This window comes from Mercenaria mercenaria, chromosome 7 (genome assembly GCF_021730395.1).
Source record: "Mercenaria mercenaria strain notata chromosome 7, MADL_Memer_1, whole genome shotgun sequence".
NCBI classification, from domain to species: domain Eukaryota; kingdom Metazoa; phylum Mollusca; class Bivalvia; order Venerida; family Veneridae; genus Mercenaria; species Mercenaria mercenaria.
The window spans coordinates 82,600,366-82,617,131 of NC_069367.1; the positions used below are offsets into that span (position 1 = coordinate 82,600,366).

At 31.1% G+C, this 16,766-nt stretch overlaps 3 long non-coding RNA genes across 9 annotated transcripts in view; 1 reads left to right on the top strand and 2 right to left on the bottom strand.

Moving 5' to 3' along the window:
• LOC128558700 (uncharacterized) overlaps nt 1–5,554 on the bottom strand; it is a 33,394-nt gene extending 27,840 nt beyond the window's left edge. The window contains exon 1 of the long non-coding RNA XR_008371864.1: nt 5,400–5,554. This is a non-coding gene — a long non-coding RNA (uncharacterized LOC128558700). The remainder of the gene's footprint in view (nt 1–5,399) is intronic.
• On the top strand, nt 987–8,664 carry LOC123553780 (uncharacterized). Its single transcript, XR_006686875.2, has 2 exons — nt 987–1,839; nt 2,204–8,664. It is a non-coding gene; the product is annotated as an uncharacterized LOC123553780 (long non-coding RNA).
• The window catches only part of LOC123553776 (uncharacterized), a 78,197-nt gene continuing 68,736 nt past the window's right edge, over nt 7,306–16,766 (bottom strand). For 6 of the 7 annotated variants that reach the window (XR_006686853.2, XR_006686849.2, XR_006686865.2 and 3 more), the window contains 2 exons: nt 12,906–13,104; nt 7,306–12,465 (listed from right to left, as the gene is read on the bottom strand). This is a non-coding gene — a long non-coding RNA (uncharacterized LOC123553776). Of the gene's footprint in view, nt 12,466–12,905; nt 13,105–13,874; nt 14,028–16,766 lie in introns of those variants that run through there. The other variant, XR_006686848.2, reaches the window with a different exon arrangement.

Here is a 16,766-nt window from a genome sequence, read left to right on the forward strand (position 1 = left end):
AATAATTCTTAAACTTAAAAAGAAAGACAGGAAAATAGAAAAAAGGGTAGAGGAAGTGAGACATGAAGTGTTTCTCTTTGAATACTATTATAATCATACTTTGATTACATACAAATGAAAAAGTATTTTGACCGTCGTGGTGCCTGGATACATTCAACATATGAAAATATGGCTGGTTTAAATTATTTAAATGAATTTGAAGTAAGACCTGGAATTATCGTAGATTATAAAGATTTTATACTCATAGACCAAAAATATAAAATAGATGTACTAGATATGCTTTTGAGTGGTGTGTTTATAGTCAGAAAAACCGGAACTTATATAATAGATATTAAGATTTTATTAAAGGGTACGAGCTCTTTAGGTGAACCGGATAAACCGACTAAAAGCCCAATATCACATTTTATATTTAGGTGGCGGAATTATAGACCTCAGGATGATGTTTTATATTTTGATATATTTGATAATGTAAATATAACAGCTGAGGCAGCTGAGGACTTTGACACTGATAAGTTAATATCTATGTATAAGAAAAAAATTAAAGTTTATCTAAAACAAGGAACAATGTTTGATATTCATCCTTATGAGGATTCAGCATCTACAGAAGTAACATTTATGCTTTTGATGGGTAGTTACATTAGATTCTACATATCGGATGAACCTGTATCTTATGATGGAAACAGACTTTTGGATTAAAAGTTTAATTAAAGTTTTAATTACTATGTGTACCCTAATAATATACTTACTAATTGAAAATAAAATCAAATACCTTTACATTTTATCAATAAAAATAATCTGCCAAAAGTTTGCCAAAAGTTTGCCAAGTTGGCAGACATTGTCACATTGCTGCCACTTGGCAGAAAAATGGCAGGCTTTTGATTGGTTGAATTTGTGTTTGCCAACGTTCTGCCAAAAGTTTGTCAAGTTGGCAGCGACTGCCACATTGCTGCCACTTGGCAGGATTTTGGCAAATATTTGGTAGAAGTGTTTAATCATATTTTACTATAGGTTTTAACAATAATTTGTTAAAATTTGTTTTAAATTTGTTGAAATTGGTCAGCATTGGTCGGTTTAGGTCAAGGGTTAAAATTAATTTGGGTCAAAATCGGGCTCGCACCATCATATATATAACTACTGATATCAATATTGCATTTTCTATTAAATGTGGTTGTAAAATACAAGTTTAACCCAGAAATATCTGATTAAGACACGGACATTAAAAATTATAAACAAGCAAAATTTAAGACAGAAAACACATGCTGTATATTAGAAAATCGTATGATAAAATCACACGTTACCTTACTTCTAACGCGACAAAGTGAAAGGTCAAAACTTACTCTGCCTCACAGGTAGTAGCAGCTTATGTCAGTTCACTTCCATTATTTGCCAAACCTGCACATATCATCTAACTTCTAATGCAGTTAAAAACATTATCCTATATTTAGAAATGTTTATATGACAACGAAAAACGATTGGACATTTCAATGTTCACGCCTTAATCAAATTTCTTGGTATATAACTTAAAGGTTCTTTGGTGTTTTAATTCACATACTTCTACTATACAAGTTCTTTAGCAACATAAAACAAAAGTTCATTCATTATGATGAATGTGTTAGATGGAGTTACTCATCAAAAAGAATGTTATATAGAATTAGTAAAAGGAAATGCGGCGAAAAAATATTCGAAATAACTTGTTACTGCAATGGATTTACTAAATATACTCATTCAGTTCATACGAGCTTTTGGTGTCATATCCTCACATTCTATCTTATTACTGGCGTCTATTGCAGACAGGTTGTTGTTTGTCATTGTACCAATGCAAACCCGTGGACAGACGTTGTAAGTATACTTGTATGTACAAAGAGTGTATAAAACCAAATGATTTGATTTCATATGTGAAATTAATGTGAAATACTGAAGCACATTCGAATTTAAGAATTCTTGGCTTGGAAGTAAGCTGTTGAATCCTGACAGAATCCTGTTTTAATGATATTAATAGTTGATATGAGGCTTTTTATTATATTCTATGGACATTACTTTCTTAAACTAGAAAAGAACGTTTGCAGTCCATTACACGGTGCAGGGTGCTAGATAATCTAGCTCCCTTAATCATTAGTTTCCTCCTTCTAACACATTGTTTTCACTGTTATACGATACTCATGTTGATTCTGGATCATATTAAATCAGATATAATAAATTACAGAAACCTGAAAAAGCACCAGCAACGTAACACCTGTATCACCCGGCAACAACAAAATCGGATACTTTGCAGAAGCTGTAACCAAAAAACAGAGCTATTTTTTCTGGGAGAAAACGTATCATAACTATGGAAATGAAACAATGATTTTTCAGCTAAAGATTTTAAAACAATTCTGGTGGTCATAATTAGTTCAAGTCTGCAAAATAATAACAACATGTAAAATTATATGTATGTAATTTGCTTATAGTATTGCTTCATATTATAAATGATTTCATATTATAAATGTATATTCTGTGAAAACAGGAAGGCACATCTAAGATTAAATAAAAATTTTGTTAATAATCATTTCTTGATAATGATGATGTTGCCGCAGTTAATCGTTTTGACATCTTCTATAGACCAGTAAATAGTTAAATCTATTGATTTTCCTTACTGTACATGATGCATTTTTGACAATTAGATTTGTTTAGAAGATAAAAGATGTTTACTTAAATCATCTGTTATCTACATATGTGCACATGGATGCGTATGCATCTGAAATTATAAGGTATTTATTTGAAGTGTGCTTCTCGCATTTCCTATGCCTAAAAGTGTTTTCAACTACAACGAATGGTTTATCATTGTCATATTATAAAATTACAGCATAATAGTTACATTTGTAGAAGGTCAATACATTTAAGAAAAAATGGAATTATGTCTCCAGTAGCATTTTCGCCCATGTGTGTTTTCATTTCTAATACTATGTTGACAAAAATCATTTTGAAAGAAACATGCGCACCTTTAAATTACTAAAATCGATGTAAAACCGTAAATCTACAACGCAATAGATTTGTTGTATTCATAATGGTGATAAGAAGGATGGGTAAAATATGAAATCACAGGAATAGGAAAACCAAACCGGGAAACCATACACAAATATTTCTCAGTTATGATTTGAAGCAAAAAAATAAAAATAAACTCATAACCTCATGACTAGCTGTACCATGAGCTTAATATGCCTTTTCAACATATGCCTACGACCCTACTTACTCCTATGAAAAATAAAGAATGAAAACGATTCGTTGGTTTTATTACAACGTATAACTGTATATATGTCGCTCACATACACGTATTAACATCATATAAAACGAATAAATCATTTCGTAGTTTTTCTTATTAAGTCATTTCTATTTTAAGACTGTACCAAAATAAATATCCTGATACCATTTTATCAGAATTAATTTAATGTTATCATTCCATATATTACCAGCTGAAAATACTGTACAATTACCAGCTGAAAACACAACTGACGTTAATCAAAGACAATTAGTTATAAGTACTGTCTACAAATTGTCAAACAAAAATAGGCTTAGAAGTCCGCAGAAAGTCTTTTAAAAGTATCAAATATGAGTGATGTAAATAAAACAAGAAGAGTAAGACGACGAAGAAGGGCAAATCTTTGGCTGGATGCTGATCAAACGCAGGAAAAGATACTACCCGCGACGAAAACCGTATAGCAGACGAGAGTAAATTTATTTAGAAAGATTAAATGCAAACCTTACATTCAGATATTTACAGGATTAAATTGTTTGGCAATGTGTTGCATGATATATGTTACAAGCAACTTCAGTAGCTGTTACGCTTCATAACATCAAACCTAAACGAAAATAGTGGAAAGCTGACCTAGGGAAAATTGGATCGTTGAAATAATTCATAACGGAAACTGTTAAAGAGAATTTGGTGTTAACTATTCTATTAAATGTGAACAGTACTTCTTGCAAATGTACATTTTAAAAAGCAAGTATAATGTATACTATATAAGAAAAGTAGACTCATATGAACTCTATAAACGAGAGACTTTGTCCGCAATATGTTTGAATCCTGTTATAAGCTGTTTGTATCTCAACGATTGTAAATTTCAATTTGTGTTGTAACAAGCAGAACAAGCTAATACAATTTCTTATATTACTCATTATTCTGCTTTGCTGATATAGATGCCATTTCTACTCAGTCTTTTGTTGGTTTTGCAGCTGGTTTTAACATTAAAAAAACTACATAGATTTTCTACAGCGACATGCATTTTGCCATATACATTTCCTTTGAAATACACTTCGATTTGTCTTACTAGATCTTCAAATGTTTTTGTGCTCCTTACTTTGCTGAAATAATAATGAAAATATCTCTTTGACGTAATACTATTTTAGTAGCCGTTGATTTTTTCTCACGAGTCCACATTCGATTTATAAATGTTTCTTTTTTCAGAAATTGTCATATACGCCGCACAAGGGGGTCGAACTCGTGAACCCGCAATTGATAGTTTATCTTGCTAACAGGGCGGTTACTGAAATCATTACCAAAATATGTATTTTTGTTGTTAAGACGCAACTCGACATTTTTGATTACAAACAAATTACAGCGGTTTGACACGAGTCATCATTTGTTTCATATTGTACCGTTACGTTTACAATGAAGGAATTGTGCTTTATATATAAAATGGCGGTATATGATAAGTTTTTCACTGATTGTGTCTCAGGCATATCTATATGACATACTAAATTACATACTGAATGACATGTATAACAATGGAACAACATGATACAAGTCAAATATATAGGAAAATGGTTTTAGAATAAATATCGATAAAAGTATGTAGCATAAGATAATCTCCCTTTGCCTGATCACGATAACATTTAGTGTAAAATGTTATATTATATAGCTGTTACATCAATTAAACACGTAAAAATGGATTGCATGTCACTCATACTTCTTTTCTACACAATTTTAGAATATTCAATGACATTATTTTATTTTAATTTAATTGCGTCCTAATTTGACAGTTTGTTTTTAACATGACTTAAAATATAAATCATACTTATGAACGTCATATAATTTCTCTATCTAGTTGAAAATGTATTTGTCTGATATTACATTTGTGTGTTTCTTTAATCAGTTCATATATCTACATGTACATTGCCCGAAATAAACTTAGAATTTCATACATAAGATTTTTTTACGATAAAAAGGGAACTATTGTTGTGCAAAATATCATATTCTCCATTTAAACGATCTATTTTCATATTTCATTTAATGTAGAGCAATCAATGCCAGTGTTTAAACGGACAGCCTTTAAATTTGCCAACGTGGCATGACCTCTGCTCTAACCGTTACTATACAGGACATTGGGGTTCCCTAAGTACTAAAAATAGCTAGAAAACCTTACCTCAGTGAAAAGCATATCCAGACATTTAGGTTCCCACTACTAAGCAAGTAGTATTTGTGCTTGTTACGCACATTTCATACGCGCATGCGCTGTAACCAACACAAAACATAAATAAATCAACGTGTTTTGTAATATTGTAGGGTCACACGATATGTTTGTAATTTACGGCTTTGTAGATAAGAGTGTTTGTTATAGACATATATATATAGTCGTAAGTACCATACTTTTTCAAAAATCGACAATCAATGACCTTTAAAGTCTTTGGTACGGAATTGTTCCTTTTCTTATATTTTTTCCCAGTTTATTTTTCTTCCGCTATCTTAACAAGGAAGTCAACATAAAATATGTCTAAACAAGTATGTCGGTTGCAATAATCTGTATTCAGAAAATATGCAAAATACATGGCTTTTAAAGATTTGCAATTTATTGCATGTACGTATACAGTGACACTTCGATACAAAGACCACTGGCGCAACCTTATTCAAAGCGTCAACGTTTGCTTCAGAAAACAGTTGATAATTATTAAGCGTCAATCATTATTATATATTACACTGAAAAATCTAGTGAACGAAAATAGCAAAAGAAGGAAATGGCTTTTATGGTGCTATTGTCACTGTTTCGTTTAATAAATAAAGAACGGTTTTTCCTTCTTAGTCAAACGTCATTGAAAGATATGGAGATATACTGCAACTTAACTTACACAATACTTTGCAGCATTTTGGGCAATGAATGGCTGTCTAAAGTACAGATCATCTAACAAAATGTAATGCTAGCCTCCACAGAACAAGCAAAATCACTGATCTGCCCAGACTTATTTTCATTATGTCTTATCTATTTAAGCATGTGATCTGTTAAACAATCACTATGTCACCTCTAATAAGAAGTTAGTATTACATTTCATCGCCGTATCATTTGTGTTTAGTCTGAAGCTGAAGTTTAACCCGCGTCGATTCGCTTAACAGTTATTCCGGCACTTATGACGCTTACATATACACATGTATATATGGAGTGAGAATATTTGTAAACAACACCAGCTGTAAGTGAGTGTAAATTGAGGTTGCTCTATAGATTTCAAATAAGTGGTACATGTTTGACCAAGAGGCATGAATGAAAAAATGAATTTAAGACCAAAATGAATTACAAGTCGTGTACATAAGAAGAAGGAAAGGAATAATGATAACACAAGCAATTATTATGTTGTTAAGTCATTTAGCATAACCTCGGTTTTAACGTATGTACAAAGAAAAAATAGCGAGGTTTCATGGTCTATTAGAGAGCAGTGTGCTCAGCGTTCTAAAATTTAATGTTATTTCACACATATAGTATTGTCTACCAGAAGCAAACCCAATTCTTTCAAGAACCAGACTTTCAATTTAAAACAACTTGGCTACGCTACCATGACATGTCTATGCCTAAACTTAATCTCCGTCTGTTCTGGGGGGTGTATGTCTCCAATAGTTTCGAATTTGTTTCTTGAATCGTTCATTAAAGTCGTGAAGAACACAAAGGCTAAATACTCCTGTTTACCTTGTCATTTTAAACAAAGGCAAATTGTAAGACCTATGAAAACTTTCAAAATGATACATACTCTTACTTCGGTAAAGCATTATGCTTTATAAACTAACTGGAAAAGTGAGATCTGTGACAGCGCTTAGATCATAGGTATATACTTACACATAACCATTATAATTATTGCTTTTATTTAATAATTGAATTTATGATAATCAAATATTGATAATGAAAATTACTTATATTTATGTATGTATTACTATTACCTTTTTATTAAATGAGAGTATTAAATAATTTACATTCATTCAACATATCCTAACGAAACGTTGATGTTTCGACATCAAGTTTCTAATATACGTATAACGGTCGTATTATCATAAATGAGACAAAAGCTTCATAATATTTTAAAAAGACTTTTTATTTATAGATTGAGAAATTGGCTCACAGAAAATCAATATATTATCACAATTCATAAATTTATACAACAAAGCAAAATGCAGTAAATTATGCAAAAGCGATGGTATTATATAAATACTTCAAAACCAAAACAAAGACAATTTTATACAGGGTTAATCATGTGTGAATTACATGCATGTGTCAAGAACTAACAAAATACTCGTATGTCAAAATGACTACTCACTTTATTGGACATATCTAGAGTATAACTTAACACAAAGCGACTAATAATTTCGCAAAATAGTTAGAAAAAGTATTTTTGAAAATGATACATCAAATACAATAAGCTTAGATTTAGCTCTACAAGATCTGTTGCACTCGATGGGAACAATAAAACCAGGCAAAGGACATTTTCTGCTCATATCCATTTTGTATTTGCAGAAAACATCCAACATATCTAAATAAACTGTAGCCCGATCAAATAGAAATATATCCCAATTAGACTGAAATAATAATCGAACAATAACATCTTATTCCGTTTTTAGTGTTCAGCATAAAAATCAACATTTACAAAGATAGGCTAAACAATAACAATTTATGTAAAGTATGTAATGTGAAAATCAAATTTGCAACTGATAGATGTGACACACGCACGCACACAGGCATTACGCACGCAAATACTCGCACGAACGCTTGCACTCACCTACGTGCGCAAGCACATTGAACACATTCTTAGTATACATGTGCAACATCTGCAAAAATAACGGTATTCAAATTTTTATCAGTGTTGCTTCCCTTTGACCGTTTACAACGTAAATGTTAGCAATAGAAGTTAAAATATTTTACAATGATTGCATAATATTTATCTGGGAGTGAGTATCTACAATTACATATCTCAAGTTTAATTAATCTTAATCATGAATGAGACCAATACCCGTGTTTAAGACAATCAGATTTTACTTCAAATACAAACACATGTATAAGATATTAGATATGTAAGATCGTACATTGTCTTTGTAATAAATGTTTTCTACAATTCATATGTGTGCAGTTGAGGTTGTGTTTTGCTATGCTTTTAGACCTTTTTCATTTTCTTACACTATTATAAGCAAAACTGAATAAAAACATGTTTGTTTTTGGTGTCTGGTGTTATCAAAATGGTGTGTTTATTATTTTGGTCTGAAAAAAGAAAACAAGTAGCAGCACCAAAATAATTACATATTTATCCCTGTATAAGTTTTTGATGTTAAGCAGATTAGTTTACAAGATTTTCGTGTCATGATAGATAGGGAAGAAAAACACTACATTTCAAATAGAATAGCGCTATTAATATTACTCTATCTGTACGGCACATCTAATGTTTATGAACTGTAAGTGTTTTCAGGTCTGATAACATGACATAAAACCATATAAAGAAATAAAAGTTAGTCTGGAAAAACACGTACATAACATAAACGTTGGATATTCATTTTCAGTGAAGAAATTTAAACATACTTAAGCAAAAGTTAAGTAAACAAAGCGACATATAATTTTGAATAACAACAAAATAACATTGATTTTAGATGTGTCATATACATCATTAAAGTATGTAAATCTGAATACTGACGACATAGTCGTAATTTGAATATCAGCGTTAAAGCGCTTTTGTAAACACTACTATTAACATAACCACATCTTACAATGCGCTACCTAAACATAATAATACAGAGTGAAATGAATAAAATCACAAGCGGAAAATAATAACATAAAATTACATTGCATATATCAGTAGGTATAATAGCAGTTATTAATATCAGGGTTTTTTATCAGAAAGGGAAGGGCCCAGGCCTGTGATTTGATTGCAAAATAGCTTGATATTTGGGTAAAGGGGAATAAATAACCTGATGTTGTCAATTTTGGGGAAAAATGCATGATTTTAAAGAATGATTTTGAGGGCAAGGGGCCTATTAACGGCCCCTCTTATGAAGGAAAAGAAAACCCTGAATTTGAAAACGGATTTTGAAAAATATATGCTGATAATCGCAAGATTAAAATGAGACTATGGTTAAAACGTGATTTAATTCAACACCTCACAGATAAACCAGATACATAACTACTGTTTTTCCGGTCATTAAGACAATCGCTTGTTGAATTTTAAATCATACCCTTATACAGAGAAAGCATTTAATTCACATACAAAATACATACGATTATAACAATATGCACCAGATCTAGGTATCTGGGATGCAAACTACAGTGTGTGTTGCTTCCCTTTAACCAGAAACAAATTAATATGTATACATATGCATATATGTTTAAAGATTCAAGAATCAAAATCATATTTACAATGATGTTAATGTTTAAAGTGCTTATCATAGTTTTTTAAAGCAATAATCGTAAAAAAAAACATACACATGTTTACAATGTTTAAACCTTGAGCTAAGTGAAGCATTAAATTTTTAACTAATTATACAAACCATGAACTCTCTGTTTTGTTTACCTTCAGTTGTATGGATTGTAACTCAATACTTATCTACTTACTGAAGCGTTTACAGCTATTTGGTTTATATTGTGTTGTCTGTGTGGTATGTGTTTTGCATAATAATGTCATAGAGAGCTTTAGATATAGAAATAACAATATATTTAGTCAGTATTTATACATAATTGTAAATAAAGTCGAAAATATGACGTATAAGTGTTTCAGATTGTATTATTTCCGTTCCTTTTTTACAAACTTGTCGCGAAACATCCAGACAGTGTAATCAAATCTACAGCATAGAAAACAAATCTTCACTAGTGTTTGCAATATATTTAGGTATACAAAATTGCTTCTGTGTTATTTCCCTTTGTCGATATACATTGTGTCACAAACTATTCTATAAAAGAAAAAAACAAAGCTGGTTTAGAGCGATATAAATATTTGATCAATTAAGTCTTATTGCAATCTAAGGTATAATATATTTTGTTTGAATTGTTTCCCTTTACACACTTTGAATATTTTAATACAATTAGCAAGAAAATATTCATTAATTATTTTTCCAGATATATTTACTTCACATGTAAATTCTTAACAAAAGTTTACATACTGTTTTGTATTGCTTTTCCCTCAAAGAATAACTATGACACGCATTTTAAATCAAACTCTACATTGCAACATCATGTTTAGTAAATAAATTTTGTCATTGACATAATTTTATGTCTTATATTTTATATATGAACTCTTCATAATTTAATTATATACACCGGTCAAAAAGTAACATCTTTATTAAATGTTCAGATAAATATGTATGTAAGTTTAATATTTAACTATAGAATGTTTTCTTTTGTTTTTGAATTATCACCGTTCCTTCCATTTATTTCTATATTTAAGATAATTTTAAATGTAGAATTGTTTCTTTACTTCTTGTGACAATACACATCTACAATCAAGACAACCCATCACATATAATCTTTAAACAGATGGTATATCTAAAACATAGAGTTGTGTACAATTGAAACCTCAAAACTGAACGATTGAATATTTTTCAGATCTCTGTTGTTATGAACGTTTATATAAACGAACCACAAAATGTTATTAAACAAAAAGATGAAATATTCAGCTACAGAAAACATATAAAAATATAGATATATCTTTTGCTCTACAAGAACTGCTACACTCGATGGCCGGTAATGTCAAATGATCTTTCCGTCACTGATATAGTCCGTGCTTTTACTACTACAATAAGCTTTAGGGCATTATGCATGATTCCGATATATAAATGATTTTGAATTTCAGTGTGTTTTGTATCTTTCAACAGATAGATAAAACATTCCTATATTCCTGTAACGATAAACTTTGAAACAATAATGAGTAAAATGTAAAAACACCTTTAACATTGATCCTACTTTCCCCCCAACACTTAAAGAAGTATAATTATTGCTGACAATACAAAATCTATTTTTTCATATAGCGCGTTTAAAAATCAATGTTACATCCATTAAGTAAAACCATAAATACAAAAGAAGAGATTTATCTTGAACTATTGTTGTACGTTCATAATATTGAAATAAAGCTGAACATTAAATCATATCCTGTATGCTCAAATCTGGTCGAACAATCTTATATATGACAGATGTAAAATAAAACTAGGACTCAAACAAATGTTGTAAGAAATAAACAAGATTTAAGGTTGCAAATGCTAGCAAATAATTCACTGCTCATGCTGCTTTCCCTTCGTTGAGTTAGAAATAAATGAACAACTTCTATTAAAATGATCTGTTGATATATTAATAAATGTATTACATTTGTAGCATTAACTGTATTAAAGAGAAAATATCGGTACATATGTCTTATGTATGAATAAAGAAAATAAACTTGCATGTTGACATAAATTTCAGTTACATGTATATGATAATCTGTAGGCATGTCTAAACTCTTCAAATGACATGTACAGGATATTTCAAAAGCAAAATAAAATGAACACTTAAACATAAACTTTTTAATTGAAAAGTTTTATCAACCGTCTTAATATCTAACTAGTTCAATTTCAGGTATAAGTGTTGTCTCCCTTTACTCACAAAAAGTACATATAAGACAACGATTTGGAATGTTTAACCAATATGCCAGATGCATTAACAAAAAATATATACATAAAGGTTCAATTCTTTTAGCATTTAAAACTCGTCTAGAAAATACTCTTCGATGATCGGTCTGTGAAAATCTAGTATTTTGATTAAAGTACGCTATGATTATGCAAACGCATTGGACATATATTTGACAAAGTCTATAAATAAAAATAATAACAGTGTTATTATTTTTGAAATGAGAACCTGTCATATACATGTAAATCCTAACGCATTTGCATAGATATAATGTACTGTGATGCGGGCAGTATGTTGTCTGCAAATGACTTAAAGCAGCTTATGACAAATCACTATGGTACAATATATACAATACACTGGATGAGATCATAGTCAATACAAAAATTTGATATATTGCATCATTTATTATTGTGTCAGCTTTTAGCATTAGCATTGATATTTGTAGAGTCACTTTGTCCGCCTTTGTTCTGAGACTTTTCATCATCTTTTGGATGTTTCTTTGAATGTTCTCCTTTCGTGTGTTTTTTCCTTTTTACTTTTTCAGGTCTCGAGGGAACATCGGAGTCAGAAAGAGGCTTTGATCCCGGTGTTATTTCAATATCTAAAAATCATAAAAAGTAGAAGATAAAATAGTTTCTGATGTTACAAGAAAAGAGTTATTTAAAGAAGTGCCGTTGTTTGACATCCAACAGTGGTAACATTTTTATAAGCAAATGCCAATAAAATGAATAAATTGTTGACAAGTGTTTCTGCATTGTTATTGATTAATTTCCCAATTTGACTCAGTATTATTATATTTTCCTGTCCTATCAAATCATGGAGTACTTATAATATAAGGCTAATGCACATCTAGTGCCTCTCATGAACAGGCTTAATAGAATCGGACTGCTATTATATTTGCTTTGGTGAACTGCTTTGCTTCCAAAGGATCTTCTTAAATAGTTTATTCAATAGTAAATTTATAACATATCAACAATTGGTTTTGTTTTCTAACTAGAAAGAGATAAGGTTGTTTGGTTTTTTAATACAAAACTATAATACCGGAAGTATCATCGCTAAAGTCAACTATATTCATGTCTGGTGTACGTGTAGCAGCTCCTATTACGCCAATCATGAGTTCCGACGGGGTGTTATATCTCGCCCCACCAGGGTCTTGAACATCTTTTGCAACAGTGTCAGTCTTTTGTCTTTTTGCCATGTGCCTGGATGCAGCGCTTTCACCAGTGTCCTTAACAGTCATCTGAAAGCAGTCACAAAATCAATACAGCTATCTACGTCAGCCGGTTACTAATTGATTTGAGACAAAGTTGTGCTAGATCAAAGCTACAGAATTCCTTCGTATTGTATATAATTGAAGCCTGCTAATTTCGCCCGTATGTATTTACCAGTTTATTATAAAACCACTCAGTTTGTAATAACTTGCAGCAAAGCATAATTATCAAACTTATATTTACTATATCAATCTTTTTGATGGTTTGTTACTGAATAGCAAATAAAATAATACATTTAAATTATACAATACAAGGATTTGTCATAATTTTTTTCAAAATAACTAGTTTCATGGCATAGCGCCAAAACTTTTTTCCCACACTTCATGAATTATTGGGTTTACCTTTCCACTTTTTATCTGAGTGTTTTATCTATTTATACATGACCGAATTTGTAATTCATTCAAACCCCCATTAAAATGTACAGCTGTATCTGCATGTCTTTTCTTGTCATGCAGAAACAGGTTACAACAAACTTTAGCGTGGAAATCCCGCTGGAAGTACTACAACGATTTTTTAAACAAAACCATTACCCCACACAGGGACAAAACAAAGCACGTCAAGTTTTCATGTCAGTAGACATCAATAGGTATACGTACGATAAAAAGATAAAAAATCATCTAGAACATTCACCTTTTCATATTATAATTAAGTGACTCAGTGGAAACATGTTGTAACTAAAATTAAACATGAATTTAGATAAAGTAACTTCTAATGATGAAAATTTCATGTCTAGACCTACCCAATTCACAAAACATTAATCCAATCAAATTCCGCCAACTGCTACTATGTATCGACAAAACAATGTCTTATCAAAAGTTGCAGTAAACAAGTGGAAACTCCAAAGTTTTATGGAAATTTTAGGTGAAAAACCAAATGATATGAAGCAATATTGTGCAACACGGTAATGGGAAACCTGGGTAATGAAATGTATACTTGCTGGAGCGTATTGTGGGATACACGTGTGAAATGTCATAAATTTAGTTTAAGGTTATTATATAGGTAAACCCAACGATGATCTAATTTAACTTTAGTACTATTTCGGTAGTTCCCATTATTTTCACTACAATTTTCGAGGTCATGTCAAATAACCGTGCCATGTGACAAATACATCACATTTTAGATTATTGCGGATGTTATAACATTTTATACATTTAAATCTCAATTCTTAATGCTAGGAAAAAACAAAAAACAACAAAATTTAGAGAAGTAAACACATTCTAGTTTTACATGAAGATACATCATTTAACGTATCAATTATTCTCAAAGAAAAAAATAGCAATCATGGCTGATAGGATATTATAATGTTCAAACATATTTCATTGAGTGCAAAACATGATTTGTTAGGTCATGTTTATGACATATCCATATCAAAAGTGTATATATATTGATAAAGGAGCTGATACGTGTGACCTTTTATTCAACGGTGTGAACATCGTTTTTCGAAATGGTCATGTTCTCCTTTTGATGACTGCAAAGATAAGTGATAACTGGTCAATATAGTCAATGGGTTTCACTACGCAATCAGATTTAATCAATTTTTCGTAACCCTAAAAAAATTAACCTTAAGTCCAACCACGTTTTTTCTGGTCCTGCAACTAGTGTACACGAAATGCCAAAAATGCAGTATTATCCTCAGGCATTACAGAAAATTAGATATTGTGCCACTCATAACGGCATGTCAAATAATGTGTTTGATCGCTTTAAAACGGATGTTTATGGATGACCGTATTAAGGCCAATTACATTGGCGCTTTTTAAAGATTACAAATGTTCAATTACAACATTTACCTATAGGCAGAAAATATGCTTTGAAATTATATTCAATATTTTTGGTATGCTAGATGAATTCGTTTAGCGGGATTCATATAATAAAGAACAATAAGTGTGACAAACTGCATTACCAAACCCAATAGCAGAATTGCTTTGTTATTATGGATGTAGTGAACAGAATATATTTTGATTTGTACTTCCAGACCTTTCATGGGTTATCAAATGATTATTTGACACTGTATGAGATTGAAAGTTAATAATTAGAACTCATATTTGTTTTAATATTGTATGGTAACATGAATTGATAAAAAAATCGTTTCAAACCTTTACAAAAGCTTCATTTACGTTAAACATCAATTTGTGTTGTCAAGTTTTGCATAGTTTTTTATACATGATTATGACTATATACTTTTATTTATTGTCTGGCTTTCAAAAATAATTACCTATTCCATATCTGTAAAATCAAAATTGTTTTAATACACGTGCACATCTACACAGCACGTCTATAGTATATTAGATAATATAGGAAATATATGACTTGGAACACGTGCATCACTGATCTTTGTATACAAAAATACGCCTTTAACCGTTAGACTCCAGTTCATATTAAATTGCAAATCTGCTGACCTGTCACTGAGGTTTCGACAATAGCAATCTTGAATGTAACCATTTGTTCTCATGTTTATTGGTATATGTATATGATAAAAACCACAACATTGATAAACAATCTTCACAAGGACGATGCTTATTGCCAAAAGAAGGCTTATAATGTCCTGTTTGGGTAAGTGTATGGTTAGGTGCACCATAAACCGGTTTTAGCTTCTGACCATTCCTAGGCGGTGTTCCACAGTGTTACTTAATTTGTTCGTTTTGTCCTCTTGTGTTTGCTTTGTGTGAGTTTGTGTATCGGTCGTATGCACGTCCGCGTGCTGGGGTGCGGTTTTTGGAGGCTGCATTTTCGAAATGTGACTTCTCTGTTGTATATATACCTTTGCTTTTTTATAAGACTTCAAGTTGATGTTGATAAAATGCATTTAAGACGTATTAAGGAATGTTATCAGCCAAAAAAAAACGATCTACGAACCCTAATAAACATGTTTCAAGCCGTATTATCAAGCAAGTGTCTGTCAGCATTACATGTTAGAACACAGATTTAAGATAAGCTAATGATTACAATCAACATGTGGGAATGTCGTACAACATTGATCAAAATCTAAAAATAGGTGCTAATCACCGTGTTGAAAGATCCGTAAGGAAACCACAATAATGTCATGTGAACCAATCATAATAATCCACAAAAGGACAACGCGTTCCTATAAATTCCTTGTAAAACCGTGATAAATAATTGAACAATGATGAATTACCCACAAGGAAACAATTCGAGCAGCTCTGACGAAGACCAGGCAGATGCAGCTTATTACGGAACACAACCAACCGGACTAAAGGAAGAACACGAGGACAGACATTGCAAATACGAGCGTCATTATGTCACAATTAATGACAGACGTGTCTACGTGCATATCAGAGTATGTAAATGTAGCCGTTATACAAACAGGGCATATCTTACTCAGGGGTACATGGACCTACAGGAAATGGATGGAAAGGAAATTCATTACTCGTCAGTCTGTAAATGGAAGAGAAATAAAATCCAAGAAAGGGGACAAAAGATCTATGTTCTACGTGCTTTCTGCAATGGGTGTATACACCCATTGACGAATAATTCTGCTCATTCTATGAATAGTAAGTATATTTCTTTGAATACTATTTAAATATGACACATTTTAATAGTAAATCAAGTGACATTTGCAGAGTCCTATATTTTCATAATATGATCTTTATCAAATCTCAAATGAATACACATG